The sequence below is a fragment of the Canis lupus genome, chromosome 9 (assembly GCF_048164855.1).
Source record: "Canis lupus baileyi chromosome 9, mCanLup2.hap1, whole genome shotgun sequence".
Lineage (NCBI taxonomy): Eukaryota > Metazoa > Chordata > Mammalia > Carnivora > Canidae > Canis > Canis lupus.
In genome coordinates, this window is record NC_132846.1 from 18,306,488 (window position 1) to 18,320,692 (window position 14,205).

Genomic DNA, 14,205 nt, shown 5'->3' on the forward strand with positions numbered 1-14,205 from the left:
AATGAAAACATTAAGAAAAAAAACTAAATCCCCATTTTCATTCATAGCACAATAGTCAAGATACAGAAATAACTTAAATAACCAATGGATGAAATAATAAAGAAAATGTGATAGATGATAGATAGATAGATAGATAGATAGATAGATAGATAGATAGAAAGAATATTACTCAGGCATAAAAAAGAATGCAATCTTGCCATTTGCAACATGGAGGGACCTTAAGGTCATTGTGCTAAGTGAAATAAGTCAGACAAAGACAATGATCTCATATATACATGGAATTAAAAAAAATCTTTAAGTTCATAGATACAGGGAACATATTGGTGTTTGCCAGAGGCAGAAAGTGTGGTGGAGTGAAATGAGAGAATGGAGTAAAAAAAAATACAAAATTCCAGTTATAAAATAAGTCCCAAGGATGTAATGTACAGCATGGATGACTATAGTTAATAATATCATATTGCATATTTGCAAATTGCTAACAATAGATTTTAAAAGTTCTCTTTACAAGAAAGTATCTTTTGTAACTATGTATGCTAATAAATGTGAACTAGACTTATGATTATTTTGCAATATATACAAAGATTGAGTCACTATATTATATACTTGAAACTAATGTAATGCTATAGGTCAATTTGTACCTCAAATTAAAAAGTAATAGGTGGAGGGAGGGGCAAGATGGTGGAAGAGTAGGGTCCCCAAATCACCTGTCCCCACCAAATTACCTGGATAACCTTCAAATCATGCCGAAAATCTACGAATTCGGCCTGAGATTTAAAGAGAGAACACCTGGAATGCTACAGTGAGAAGAGTTCGCGCTCCTACCAGGTAGGAAGACGGGGAAAAAGAAATAAAGAAACAAAAGGCCTCCAAGGGGGAGGGGCCCGCGAGGAGCCGGGCTGAGGCCGGGGCGAGTGTCCCCAGGACAGGAGAGCCCCGTCCCGGAGGAGCAGGAGCTGCACCGACCTTCCCGGGCGGAAAGGGGCTCGCAGGGAGTTGGAGCAGGACCCAGGAGGGCGGGGATGCCCTCGGGCTCCCCAGGACAGTAACAGGCACCTGCGCCCCGGGAGAGTGCGCTGAAGTCCCTAAGGGCTGCAGCGCACAGCGGGACCCGGAGCAACTCGGGGGGCTCGGGGGCGGCTCCGCGGAGGGGGCTGGGGGGCGGGAGCAGCTCGGGGGGGCTCGGGGGCGGCTCCGCGGAGGGGGCTGCGGGGCGGGAGCAGCTCGGGGGGGCTCGGGGGCGGCTCCGCGGAGGGGGCTGCGGGGCGGGAGCAGCTCGGGGGGCTCGGGGGCTGCGGCGGGGGGGGCATTTCGGGGGGGGCTCGGGCGGCGGCTCCGCGGAGGGGGCTGTGGGGCGGGAGCGCGAATCTAACAGCACAGGCCCCGGAGCACAGAACGCCGGGACACAGCCCAGGATCCAGCTTCCCCCCGGGACAGGCAGAGGCCGGGAGAGCCCAGGACAGCAAGGACACTCCTGCCCCGAGCTGAGTAGATCAGCGGCCCCTCCCCGGAGCCTCCAGGCCCTGCAGACGGAGAGCTCCGGGGCTACTGCGGGAGCTGACTCCAGGGCTGCAGAGCTGGCCCCGCCACTGCGGTTGTTCCTCCTGGGGCCTCACGGGGTAAACAACCCCCACTGAGCCCTGCAACAGGCAGGGGCAGAGCAGCTCCCCCAACTGCTAACACCTGAGAATCAGCACAACAGGCCCCTCCCCCAGAAGACCAGCTAGACGGACAAGTTCCAGGGGAAGTCAAGGGAATTAAAGTATACAGAATCAGAAGATACTCCCCCGTGGTTTTTTTCTTTTCTTTTCTTTTTTTTCTTTTTGATTTCTGTTTGCTTCCCCCACCCTTTTTTTCCTTTCTTTCTTTTTCTTTCTCTTTTTCTTCTCTTTTTTTCTTTTTTTCTTCCTTTTTTCTTTTTCTCTTTTCTTTCCTTCTTTCTCTCTCTTTTTCTCCTTTTCCCAATACAACTTGTTTTTGGCCACTTTGCACTGAGCAAAATGACTAGAAGGAAAACCTCACCTCAAAAGAAAGAAACAGTCCTCTCTCCCACAGAGTTACAAAATCTGGATTACAATTCAATGTCAAAAAGACAATACAGAAGCACTATTATACAGCTACTGGTTGCTCTAGAAAAAAGCATAAAGGACTCAAGAGACTTCATGACTGCAGAATTTAGACCCAATCAGGCAGAAATTAAAAATCAATTGAATGAGATGCAATCCAAACTAGAAGTCCTAACTACGAGGGTTAACGAAGTGGAAGAATGAGTGAGTGACATAGAAGACAAGTTGATGGCAAAGAGGGAAACTGAGGAAAAAAGAGACAAACAAAAGACCATTAGGATAGATTAAGGGAAATAAACAACAGCCTGAGGAAGAAAAACCTACATTTAATTGGGGTTCCCAAGGACACCAAAAGGGACAGAGGGCCAGAATATGTATTTGAACAAATCATAGCTGAAAACTTTCCTCATCTGGGAAGGAAAACAGGCATTCAGATCCAGGATATAGAGAGATCCCCCCCTAAAATCAATAAAAACCGTTCAACACCTCGACATCTAATAGTTAAGCTTGAAAATTCCAAAGATAAAGAGAAGATCCTTAAAGCAGCAAAAGACAAGAAATCCCTGACCTTTATGGGGAGGAGTATTAGGGTAGCAGCAGATGTCTCCACAGAGACCTGGCAGGCCAGAAAGGGTGGCAGGATATATTCAGGGTCCTAAATGAGAAGAACATGCAACCAAGAATACTTTATCCAGCAAGGCTCTCATTCAAAATGGAAGGAGAGATAAAGAGCTTCCAATACAGGCAGGAACTGAAAGAATATGTGACCTCCAAACCAGCTCTGCAAGAAATTTTAAGGGGGACTCTTAAAATTCCCCTTTAAGAAGAAGTTCAGGGAACAATCCACAAAAACAAGGACTGAATAGATACCATGATGACACTAAACTCATATCTCTCAATAGTAACTCAGAATGTGACCGGGCTTAATGACCCCATCAAAAGGCGCAGGGTTTCAAACTGGATAAAAAAGCAGGACCCATCTATTTGCTGTCTACAAGAGACTCATTTCAGACAGAAGGACACCCACAGCCTGAAAATAAAAGGTTGGAGAACCATTTACCATTCAAATGGTCCTCAAAAGAAAGCAGGGGTAGCCATCCTCATATCAGATAAAATAAAATTTACCCCGAAGACTGTAGTGAGAGATGAAGAGGGACACTATATCATACTTAAAGGATCTATCCAAAAAGAGGACTTAACAATCCTCAATATATATGCCCCGAATGTGGGAGCTGCCAAATATTTAAATCAATTAAGAACCAAAGTGAAGAAATACTTAGATAATAATACACTTATACTTGGTGACTTCAATCTAGCTCTTTCTATACTCGATAGGTCTTCTAAGCACAACATCTCCAAAGAAACGAGAGCTTTAAATGATACACTGGACCAGATGGATTTCACAGATATCTACAGAACTTTACATCCAAACTCAACTGAATACACATTCTTCTCAAGTGCACATGGAACTTTCTCCAGAATAGACCACATACTGGGTCACAAATCAGGTCTGAACTGATACCAAAAGATTGGGATCGTCCCCTGCATTTTCTCAGACCATAATGCCTTGAAATTAGAACTAAATCACAACAAGAAGTTTGGAAGGACCTCAAACACGTGGAGGTTAAGGACCATCCTGCTAAAAGATGAAAGGGTCAACCAGGAAATTAAGGAAGAATTAAAAAGATTCATGGAAACTAATGAGAATGAAGATACAACCGTTCAAAATCTTTGGGATGCAGCAAAAGCAGTCCTAAGGGGGAAATACATCGCAATACAAGCATCCATTCAAAAACTGGAAAGAGGGGATCCCTGGGTGGCGCAGCGGTTTGGCGCCTGCCTTTGGCCCAGGGTGCGATCCTGGAGACCCGGGATCCAGTCCCACGTCGGGCTCCCGGTGCATGGAGCCTGCTTCTCCCTCTGCCTGTGTCTCTGCCTCATTCTCTCTCTCTCTCTCTGTGACTATCACAAATAAATAAAAATTAAAAAAAAAATTAAAAAAAAAAAAACTGGAAAGAACTCAAATACAAAAGCTAACCTTACACCTAAAGCTAGAGAAAAAACAGCAGATAGATCCTACACCCAGCAGAAGAAGAGAGTTAATTAAGATTCGAGCAGAACTCAACGAAATTGAGACCAGAAGAACTGTCGAACAGATCAACAGAACCAGGAGTTGGTTCTTTGAAAGAATTAATAAGATAGATAAACCATTAGCCAGCCTTATTAAAAAGAAGAGAGAGAAGACTCAAATTAATAAAATCATGAATGAGAAAGGAGAGATCACTACCAACACCAAGGAAATACAAATGATTTTAAAAACATATTATGAACAGCTATACGCCAATAAAATAGGCAATCTAGAAGAAATGGATGCATTCCTGGAAAGCCACAAACTACCAAAACTGGAACAGGAAGAAATAGAAAACCTGAACAGGCCAATAACCAGGGAGGAAATTGAAGCAGTCATCAAAAACCTCCCAAGACACAAAAGTCCAGGGCCAGATGGCTTCCCAGGGGAATTCTATCAAACATTAAAAGAAGAAACCATACCTATTCTCCTAAAGCTGTTTGGAAAGATAGAAAGAGATGGAGTACTTCCAAATTCGTTCTATGAGGCCAGCATCACCTTAATTCCAAAACCAGACAAAGACCCCACCAAAAAGGAGAATTACAGACCAATATCCCTGATGAACATGGATGCAAAAATTCTCAACAAGATACTGGCCAATAGGATCCAACAGTACATTAAGAAAATTATTCACCATGACCAAGTAGGATTTATCCCCGGGACACAAGGCTGGTTCAACACCCAAAAACAATCAAGGTGATTCATCATATCAGCAAGAGAAAAACCAAGAACCATATGATCCTCTCAATAGATGCAGAGAAAGCATTTGACAAAATACAGCATCCATTCCTGATCAAAACTCTTCAGAGCGTAGGGATAGAGGGAACATTCCTCGACATCTTAAAAGCCATCTACAAAAAGCCCACAGCAAATATCATTCTCAATGGGGAAGCACTGGGAGCCTTTCCCCTAAGATCAGGAACAAGACAGAGATGTCCACTCTTGCCACTGCTATTCAACATGGTACTGGAAGTCCTAGCCTCAGCAATCAGATGACAAAAAGACATTAAAGGCATTCAAATTGGCAAAGAAGAAGTCAAACTCTCCCTCTTCACCGATGACATGATACTCTACATAGAAAACCCAAAAGTCTCCACCCCAAGATTGCTAGAACTCATACAGCAATTTGGTAGCGTGGCAGGATATAAAATCAATGCCCAGAAATCAATGGCATTTCTATACACTAACAATGAGACTGAAGAAAGAGAAATTAAGGAGTCAATCCCATTTATAATTGCACCCAAAAGCATAAGATACCTAGGAAAAAACCTAACCAAAGAGATAAAGGATCTATACCCTAAAAACTATAGAACACTTCTGAAAGAAATTGAGGAAGACACAAAGAGATGGAAAAATATTCCAGGCTCATGGATTGGCAGAATTAATATTGTGAAAATATCAATGTTACCCACGGCAATTTACACGTTTAATGCAATCCCTATCAAAATACCATGGACTTTCTTCAGAGAATTAGAACAAATTATTTTAAGATTTGTGTGGAATCAGAAAAGACCCCGAATAGCCAGAGGAAGTTTTAAAACGAAAACCATATCTGGGACCATCACAATGCCAGATTTCAGGTTGTACTACAAAGCTGTGGTCATCAAGACAGTGTGGTATGGCACAAAAACAGACACATAGATCAATGGAACAGAATAGAGAACCCAGAAGTGGACCCTGAACTTTATGGGCAACTAATATTCGATAAAGGAGGAAAGACTATCCATTGGAAGAAAGACAGTCTCTTCAATAAATGGTGCTGGGAAAATTGGACATCCACATGCAGAAGAATGAAACTAGACCACTCTCTTTCACCATACACAAAGATAAACTCAAAATGGATGAAAGATCTAAATGTGAGACAAGATTCCATCAAAATCCTAGAGGAGAACACAGGCAACACCCTTTTTGAACTCGGCCATAGTAACTTCTTGCAAGATACATCCACGAAGGCAAAAGAAACAAAAGCATAAATGAGCTATTGGGCCTTCATCAAGATAAGAAGCTTTTGCACAGCAAAGGATACAGTCAACAAAACTAAAAGACAACCTACAGAATGGGAGAAGATATTTGCAAATGATGTATCAGATAAAGGGCTAATATCCAAGATCTATAAAGAACTTATTAAACTCAACACCAAAGAAACAAACAATCCAATCATGAAATGGGCAAAAGACATGAAGAGAAATCTCACAGAGGAAGACATAGACACGGCCAACACGCACATGAGAAAATGCTCAGCATCACTTGCCATCAGGGAAATACAAATCAAAACCACAATGAGATACCACCTCACACCAGTGAGAATGGGGAAAACTAACAAGGCAGGAAACCACAAATGTTGGAGAGGATGTGGAGAAAGGGGAACCCTCCTGCACTGTTGGTGGGAATGTGAACTGGTGCAGCCACTCTGGAAAACTGTGTGGAGGTTCCTCAAAGAGTTAAAAATAGACCTGCCCTACGACCCAGCAATTGCACTGTCGGGAGCAAAGATACAGATGCAATGAAACGCCGGGACACCTGCACCCCGATGTTTCTAGCAGCAATGTCCACAATAGCCAAACTGTGGAAGGAGCCTCGGTGTCCATCGAAAGATGAATGGATAAAGATGTGGTTTATGTATACAATGGAATATTACTCAGCCATTAGAAACGACAAATACCCACCATTTGCTTCAACGTGGATGGAACTGGAGGGTATCATGCTGAGTGAAGTAAGTCAATCGGAGAAGAACAAACAGTGTATGTTCTCATTCATTTGGGGAATATAAATACTTGTGAAAGGGAATATAAGGGAAGGGAGAAGAAATGTGTGGGAAATATCAGAAAGGGAGACAGAACATAAAGACTCCTAACTCTGGGAAACAAACTAGGGGTGGTGGAAGGGGAGGAGGGCACTGAGGGGGGCACTTGACGGGATGAGCACTGGGTGTTATTCTGTATGTTGGCAAATTGAACATCAATAAAAAATAAATTTATTTTAAAAAAAGTAATAGCCATAATAAACCTATAAACATATTTTTATTTTTAAAAACTATTTAAAGAAATAAACTATAGATTCCTGTTCCTAACACACAATCCCTCACAGCAAATGCTTATCAATGGCAGGTAACTTGCCCAATTTCTCATGCTACCATATCTCATTGAATCTGAAGATATTAACTATAGGGCATGTAATTTTTTTTTACCATTAGGAAATTTTTAATGCTGTCAAACTATGTCACACCATCAACAGTAGAAAAGTCCCAGTTTTAGGAATGTTAAAATGTGTCTCTTTAAATCAGTAAGTACAGTACTCACATTCATAATCCAAACTACAAGATCCTCAAAATTAAGGAAATTCATTTTGTGTACCTTGCAGAGCCTCGTCTATAGTAAGACAAAAGAAAGAAAGAGAAGAAAGAAAGAAGAAAGAAAGAAAGAAAGAAAGAAAGAAAGAAAGAAAGAAAGAAAGAAAGAAAGAAAGAAAAGGAAGAAAGAAAAGGAAGAAAGAAAGAAAAGGAAGGAAAGAAACTAAATTTGTAAATTAAGCAAAACCTCACATCAAAAGTAAAAGTAGAGATTAAAAAGGGAACTAAAAGCTGTTTCATCCCAGAACTGGAGTGATAGGGTCAAGTGGATTCGGGTCTAAGACTGGAGGAGAGATAAACTGAAGGCTTGTTAGGTTCTCCAAACCTGCAGCAACTGCACTATCACACGGAACTTCCATCCTGCACTCCTGCACCTGTTCAATGAGAGATAGCAAACTGTACTGATAACCTACCTGCCCAGACAACAGTCTTCAGAAAAGAAGTCTTGACACATAGAACTTATTGGTTTTGGCCCTTGTTAATATTTGTACTGGGGTGAATTGTGTCCCCCCAGAATTCAACTCCATCCAGAACCTCAGAATATGACCTTATTTGAAAATATGGTTTTTGCAGACATAATTAGTTTTGTTAAGGTCATACGGGGTTGGGGTGGACCCTAAATGCAATGACTGGTGTCTTCATAAGAAGGATATGTAAAGGTCTAGAGAAGCACAGAAGAAAAGCCCGAGTGAAAATGGAGGCAGAGATTACAATGATGTGTCCGCAAGCCAAGGAATGCCAAAATTACTAATTACTGCTAGAGAGGTAAGTATTCTTTCCTAGAGCCTTTGGAGGGAACATGGCTCTACCTTCATTTCAGACTTCTAACCTCCAGAACTATGAAAGAATACATTTTTCTTTTATTAAACCACTCAGTTTGGGGTAATTTGTTATAGTAGCCCTACAAAATGAATGAGTGTTTTTTTTTTTTTTAAATAATAGTATTTAGCAACCAGAATCTATAATTTTATGGTTTTTAAAACTCTTTACTGGGTTTTTAATTTATAATAGTAATACAGATTCAATCTAACAGATTAAAACATAGAAATTTATTAAGTTAAAAGCAAAAGCCCTACCTTTTTACCCTATATCCAGCCCCTGTGTACTTACACTTTTTACCTTTTCTATGAATATACACATAAGCATTATTTTATTCAAAAAAAAATGGGATCATCCTATGCATTATGATTTTCAGCTTGCTTTCTTCTAGTAACTATACTATGAAATAGATGGGAATCTTTATATATCTATGTATAGCGATTAATATCATTCTTTCCATGGGCTCTATAATATTCCATTATAGCCATTATCTCATAATTCACAACAATTTATCAATACATATTTACTGTAAGCTATGAGCTGGGCATGGAATCCCTGTTTTCAAGGAGCATGAGAGATAAATAAGTAAAAAGTTTGAATCACTGACCTCTACCTCTGAAACCAATAATACATTATATGCTAATTAATTGAATTTAAATTAAAAATTTACTTATTTAGTTATTCGATTTTTATTTATTTATTCATGAGAGACACAGAGAAAGAGGCAGAGATAGGCAGAGAAGTAGCCTCCCTGTGGGAAGCCTGATGTGGTACTCAATCCCAGGACCCCAGAATCATGACCTGAGCCAAATCAACCATTGAGCTACCAAGGTGGCCCCCCAAATTTTTTTTATAAAAGGATATTCAATAGGCACAAGCAAAGAGGACTGTGAAGGGGATGGGAAGGTGCAAGGCACATGGGGCAAATGTACAAATTACAAGCAATAGAAAGGAATAATCCTTGGGGTAGCACAAGCAGCATCTCATCACTCTCACAAGTAATCGCAAAGAAAGAATCATCCACACAAGAGCTCTGGAATGTTAAACCTGGTCAATTTTCCTGGATTTAAATAGACTCATTTCAAGAAGAGTATGTAAAATTATTTAATCATCAGTTGGCTCAACACAGTGCACTATGTGGCCTGAGCACTTTATCAGTTGAAACAAGTATGATTTGTTCTACCAATGTTTTAAAAGATACACAATTCATTATTGTATGGGTCTTGGCTGCTGGCACAGGGACTCTAATGAATCACTGCTTACATTTCTAAGAAGCTTTTTCAAGGATGTAGCTCTGAGATGGGGATCCAAAAAGGTACCATCCCAGCAAATGAGGCCAAAGAGCATAGCTAAAGTGATCTTAATAGTGTTGAAGAATTCTGAAGGCAAAATCTTCAAGCTCAATCTAAATGAACCCCATAGAAGGATGATTTATTACTGAAAGACAGAGGAAAATGATTAGCCTTAATGAAGTACCTCGTAGTTTATGCAAATTGGATGTGATTCACCACTGATCTTGGACTAAAATTCCCAGTGACTTCTAGCTAATCAACCTTAATCATAGGCATACCTAATAGACCTTTTGTCTGAGGCTTTGATGTACTGCTTGGCTTTATCATTAGGTGATGGGGTAGGAGGGCAGACGTTTATAATCAGGAATGGAATAAGACAGACTAGATGCCAGGTAACTTCCTTTTGGGAATACCTGAAAGCTTCCTTCCATTTTATCCATCAGCATCCAGTTACCACCAGGGTAAGCAGATCTAAATGCTCTAAATGTACTAATGAACAAGGGCTCAATTGCATCAGGAAAGATAAGGACAGATTCTTGGCCCCCCCATCCTGCCCACCCCAAATCAGTTCCTGGATGTAAAAGTGACTTGATAATCTAAGTATTAATACAAATAAAACATCCAGTTCCTCACTCTGTAGATCCTTGGAGTGAAACTGGCATTATTAGAGACTTGGCTGGCACAGCAGCAGTCCCATAAGGAAAAGGAATAGAAGAACCTGGACCGTACCTTTCCGAAAATTCTAGCTCACTTGATATTTGTTTTTTTTTAATCTGCGATATATTTAAAAAAAAAAAAAGAAAGTATGGGAGTGTTCATTGTGTTATAAACTGTAAATTATCATCAGATTACTCTCACGGCTGATGCTTCAGTAGCTATTTGGAAAATTCTTTTAATAAGGATGTTTTCCTAAGTCCTCCTGGCTGAATGCTATCTGCTCACCCACATGGCAGTCAGGCTGAAAGTATCTGCAGCACTGGAGTCCTGACCAGGACCAACATTTGATCTAGTTACAAAAGCAGTTTATCAGCTGCAGGCACAGAAAAACTTCCTCAGCTAGTTGAGGCTTGCCTTACAATCTCTCATTTCTAGTCTTAGAATATTTTTCATTTAGCAGATTCTGCTTCCTGGTTTTATTGCTGAATCAGGCAATAAGAACTAATTTCATGTCCCCTTTGAATCCTGTCAATCTGACTTATTTTGAGGAAGAGAAAATGGGAGCGTCAGTCAAAGCAGTCACATTTCACAGGCCCTCAGACAGCTTATCAGGAGGAATTTAACTAAATCTCATTCCATTCATTGGGATGGATATTTAATTCAGAAGTGCAGCCGTCAGGGAACCTGGGTTAGTGAAGAGAGGCTGGCCAAGCACAAGCCCAAGGGCTTCCCACACTGCAGGATAAACCTTGCTTTAGATGCATCTCTGCCATGGGTGTCTGTGACCTCGGGCTTTGGATTCCATGAACAAATAAAAATTAAATGCCAAGGTATATTTGCCATTTTTTTTTTGTTTCCCTTTTCAGCAGATTAAAGAAAATCAGCTGCCATCTACTCTTTCTGTCATTTCAGAAAGGGACATTTTTTAAACAACAAAACAAGAAGTTCTCAACTAAAGAATTTGTTTAAATTGAAGCAGAAACTTAGCATTATGAAAAACTCATTATGTTGTCTTTATTTTTTTTCCATTTTTCTTTAAATTGCTGGAAAATTTCTCACATGAAAGTGCCCTAGAGGACAAGAGCAACTGTTTTCCTCCTGATTCAAGGAAGACAAATGAGAGAAATGCAATAAATGTCTGTGTCCTTCTCCAGGAAATGCACCCAGGCATAACTAGAGAACTTTTCTATGTCCTATACCATGCTTTATTTCCTAATCTCCACCTCAGGACCCCTTCTGAATGTCCCTAAAACCCCACACTCCACACAGTCTTTTTAATAAGTACCATTTATGATATTCAAAATAGAAAATGAATTTTGAGAGGAAAACTCTATTTACAAACCAATGTAGAAGCACCTGGGTGGCTCAGTTGGTTAAATGTTTGCCTTCAGGTCTGTTCATGATTTCAGAGTCCTGGGACTGAGACCCTATTCCGGGGTTCCTGCTCAGTGAGGAATTCTGTTTCTCTTCCTCCCTCTGCCCACTGCCCCTGCCAACTCATGCATGCTCTATCTTTCTCAAATAAATAAAATCTTTATTAAAAAAAAAAAACAATGTATATAAGACACAATAAGAAATCCTATACTGTTTCTATTTCAAGAAATTTATACCATATAATAAAATACCTGTGTTCTCTCAAAATTAATGTAAAGTTTTCTTTAAAGAAGTTTTGTGGAGTGTCTGACTCTTGGTTTCAGCTCAGGTCGTGATCTCAGGGTCGTGAGATTGAGCCCTGCATTGGGCTCCCCACTCAGTGCAGAGTCTACTTGGATTTTTTTCTCTACCTCTCCCTTTACCCTTTGCTCTGTCTTGCTTGTTCTCTCTCTCTCTTTCTCTCTCTCAAAATAAAGAAATCTTAAGAAGAAGAAGAAGAAGAAGAAGAAGAAAAAGAAGAAGTAGTAGTAGTAGTAGTTGTTGTTTTAAGCACTTCTGAGGAAGATGGCAAAGTAGGAGTATCCTAAACTTACTTCATCCTACAGATACAAGTAAGTAACACCCAGGTCAGTGTAAATAACCCAGAAAATGACCCAAAGACTGACAGAACAGACTCTCCAAAGCTAGAGAAGAGGCCACACTGAAGTGGGAAGGAAGGGCAGAGACTCACTGAAGAGTAAAACTGACCCAGAGGACTATCCACAACAAACAGCACCATGGAGATACAGCATAGAATCAGCAGTTTGAAAAACGCCTGGGGTATGTGGGAAGGAGATTTATTTACTAACCTATGAGCAATGCTGGAGGGGCAGGGATCTTTGAGAGATTTCTCCAACAACAAAAGATCTGATGGGCATCATTTCCCTCCTTTGCCCCCCAGACTAGATACACAGAGGCCTACAGCAATCAGGGTAGCAGGAATACCCTTGGTTTAGCTTGCTAACAGCCCACCCACCCCTGTGCACTTCCACTGACTGGTGCCCTCTAGCCAGGCCTCCAGTCCAGGTCTCCTCCCACAGCCGACCCATGCAAACCTTGCTAACACCATGTATCCTGCCCCTGTGCTCTTCTGAAAACCGCCCCCTCCAGCCAGGGCTAGGGCAGGATTTTTCTACAGCAACTGCAGGTCCTTTCCCACAGCAGACCACAGCAGACCACAGCAGACCTTGCTGGCACTAGCTACCCTGCCCCCCACCTTCTCCTGCAGACCTGCCCTCAACAGGAGTCCATCCAAAGCTATGCTACAGCCTGGCAGTATACAAGCAGCGCTGACAGAGGCTAGTGCCATTCCAAAGTGACTCTTGGGGACAGAAGAAGATAACCACACACACCAGTCTGACCACGGCCCCACTAGTGGGCTGAGGGCAGACATCTGGTCTAACTGCAGGCCCCATGCACCAATGAAAGCTATCAGGGGACAACATGGGGAATGTACCTTGCAATTCAGTGTTACTGTAGCTCTGGAAAACACCTGATCTGACTCAAATCAAGGCCAAGGAGGCCTCATACTGGCCCACTAATAACACAAGGACCAAACACAAGGCCCACACAGGAAAAGACAGCCATTGCACATGACAGTACTGAAAGCAAACATGGCTCAGCCACAATAGGGCACACACAACATACAAAGGAGATACTGTGAAGTGCCAATTTCTGATAAACAAAGGACATTGTACCGCAGGGCACTATAGGACCTCTTCTTCGTATGACCACTACTTTCTTTTTTCTTCTTTAAAGATTATTTATTTATTTATTCAACAGAGACACACATTGAGAGGCAGAGACACAACCAGAGGCAGAAGCAGGTTCCCTGCAGGGAGTCAGATGCAGGACTCGATCTCAAGACCCCGGGATCATGATCTGAGCCGAAGGCAGACGCTCAACCACTGAGACACCCAGGTGCCCCAAGACCACTACTTTCAAGAGTTGGAGACATAGCTGACTTTCCTAACACATAAGAAAAGACAGAATTAGACAAAATGAGGAGACAGAGGAATACGTCCCAAATGAAAGTATAAGATAAAATCACAGCAAGAGAGCTAGATGAAACAGAGGTAAGTGATATGCATGATAGAGAATTTAAAGCAATAGTCATAAAGTTACTTGCTGGCCTTAAGAAGAGAAGGGAGACCTTAGAGATTGAAAACATAAAAAAGAACCAAACATAGATGAAGCACTCAATAACTGAAATTAAAAATACACTAGAGAGAATGAGTAATAGCTTAGAGGAATTGGAAGAATGAATTAGTGATCTGGAGGACAGAGTAATGGAAAACAATCAAGCTGAACAGGAAAAAATAAAAGATTAAGACAAAATGAAAATAGACAGGGAACCTAACAACACCCCCAAGCATAACAACATTCACATTGTAGAGATCCCAGAAGAAAAGAAGAAGAAGAATGTAAAGTTGCTCCTGCTTACGGTGGTAAGAAAAGAGGCTACGAGGCAAGTGGATCCCAGAG

The 14,205-nt window shown here is 41.3% G+C and overlaps 1 long non-coding RNA gene across 5 annotated transcripts in view; it reads right to left on the reverse strand.

The window, feature by feature from the left end:
• Window positions 1–14,205, reverse strand: part of LOC140639859 (uncharacterized) — a 415,066-nt gene that overhangs the window by 68,881 nt on the left and 331,980 nt on the right. The gene's annotated exons all lie outside the window — the stretch shown is intronic.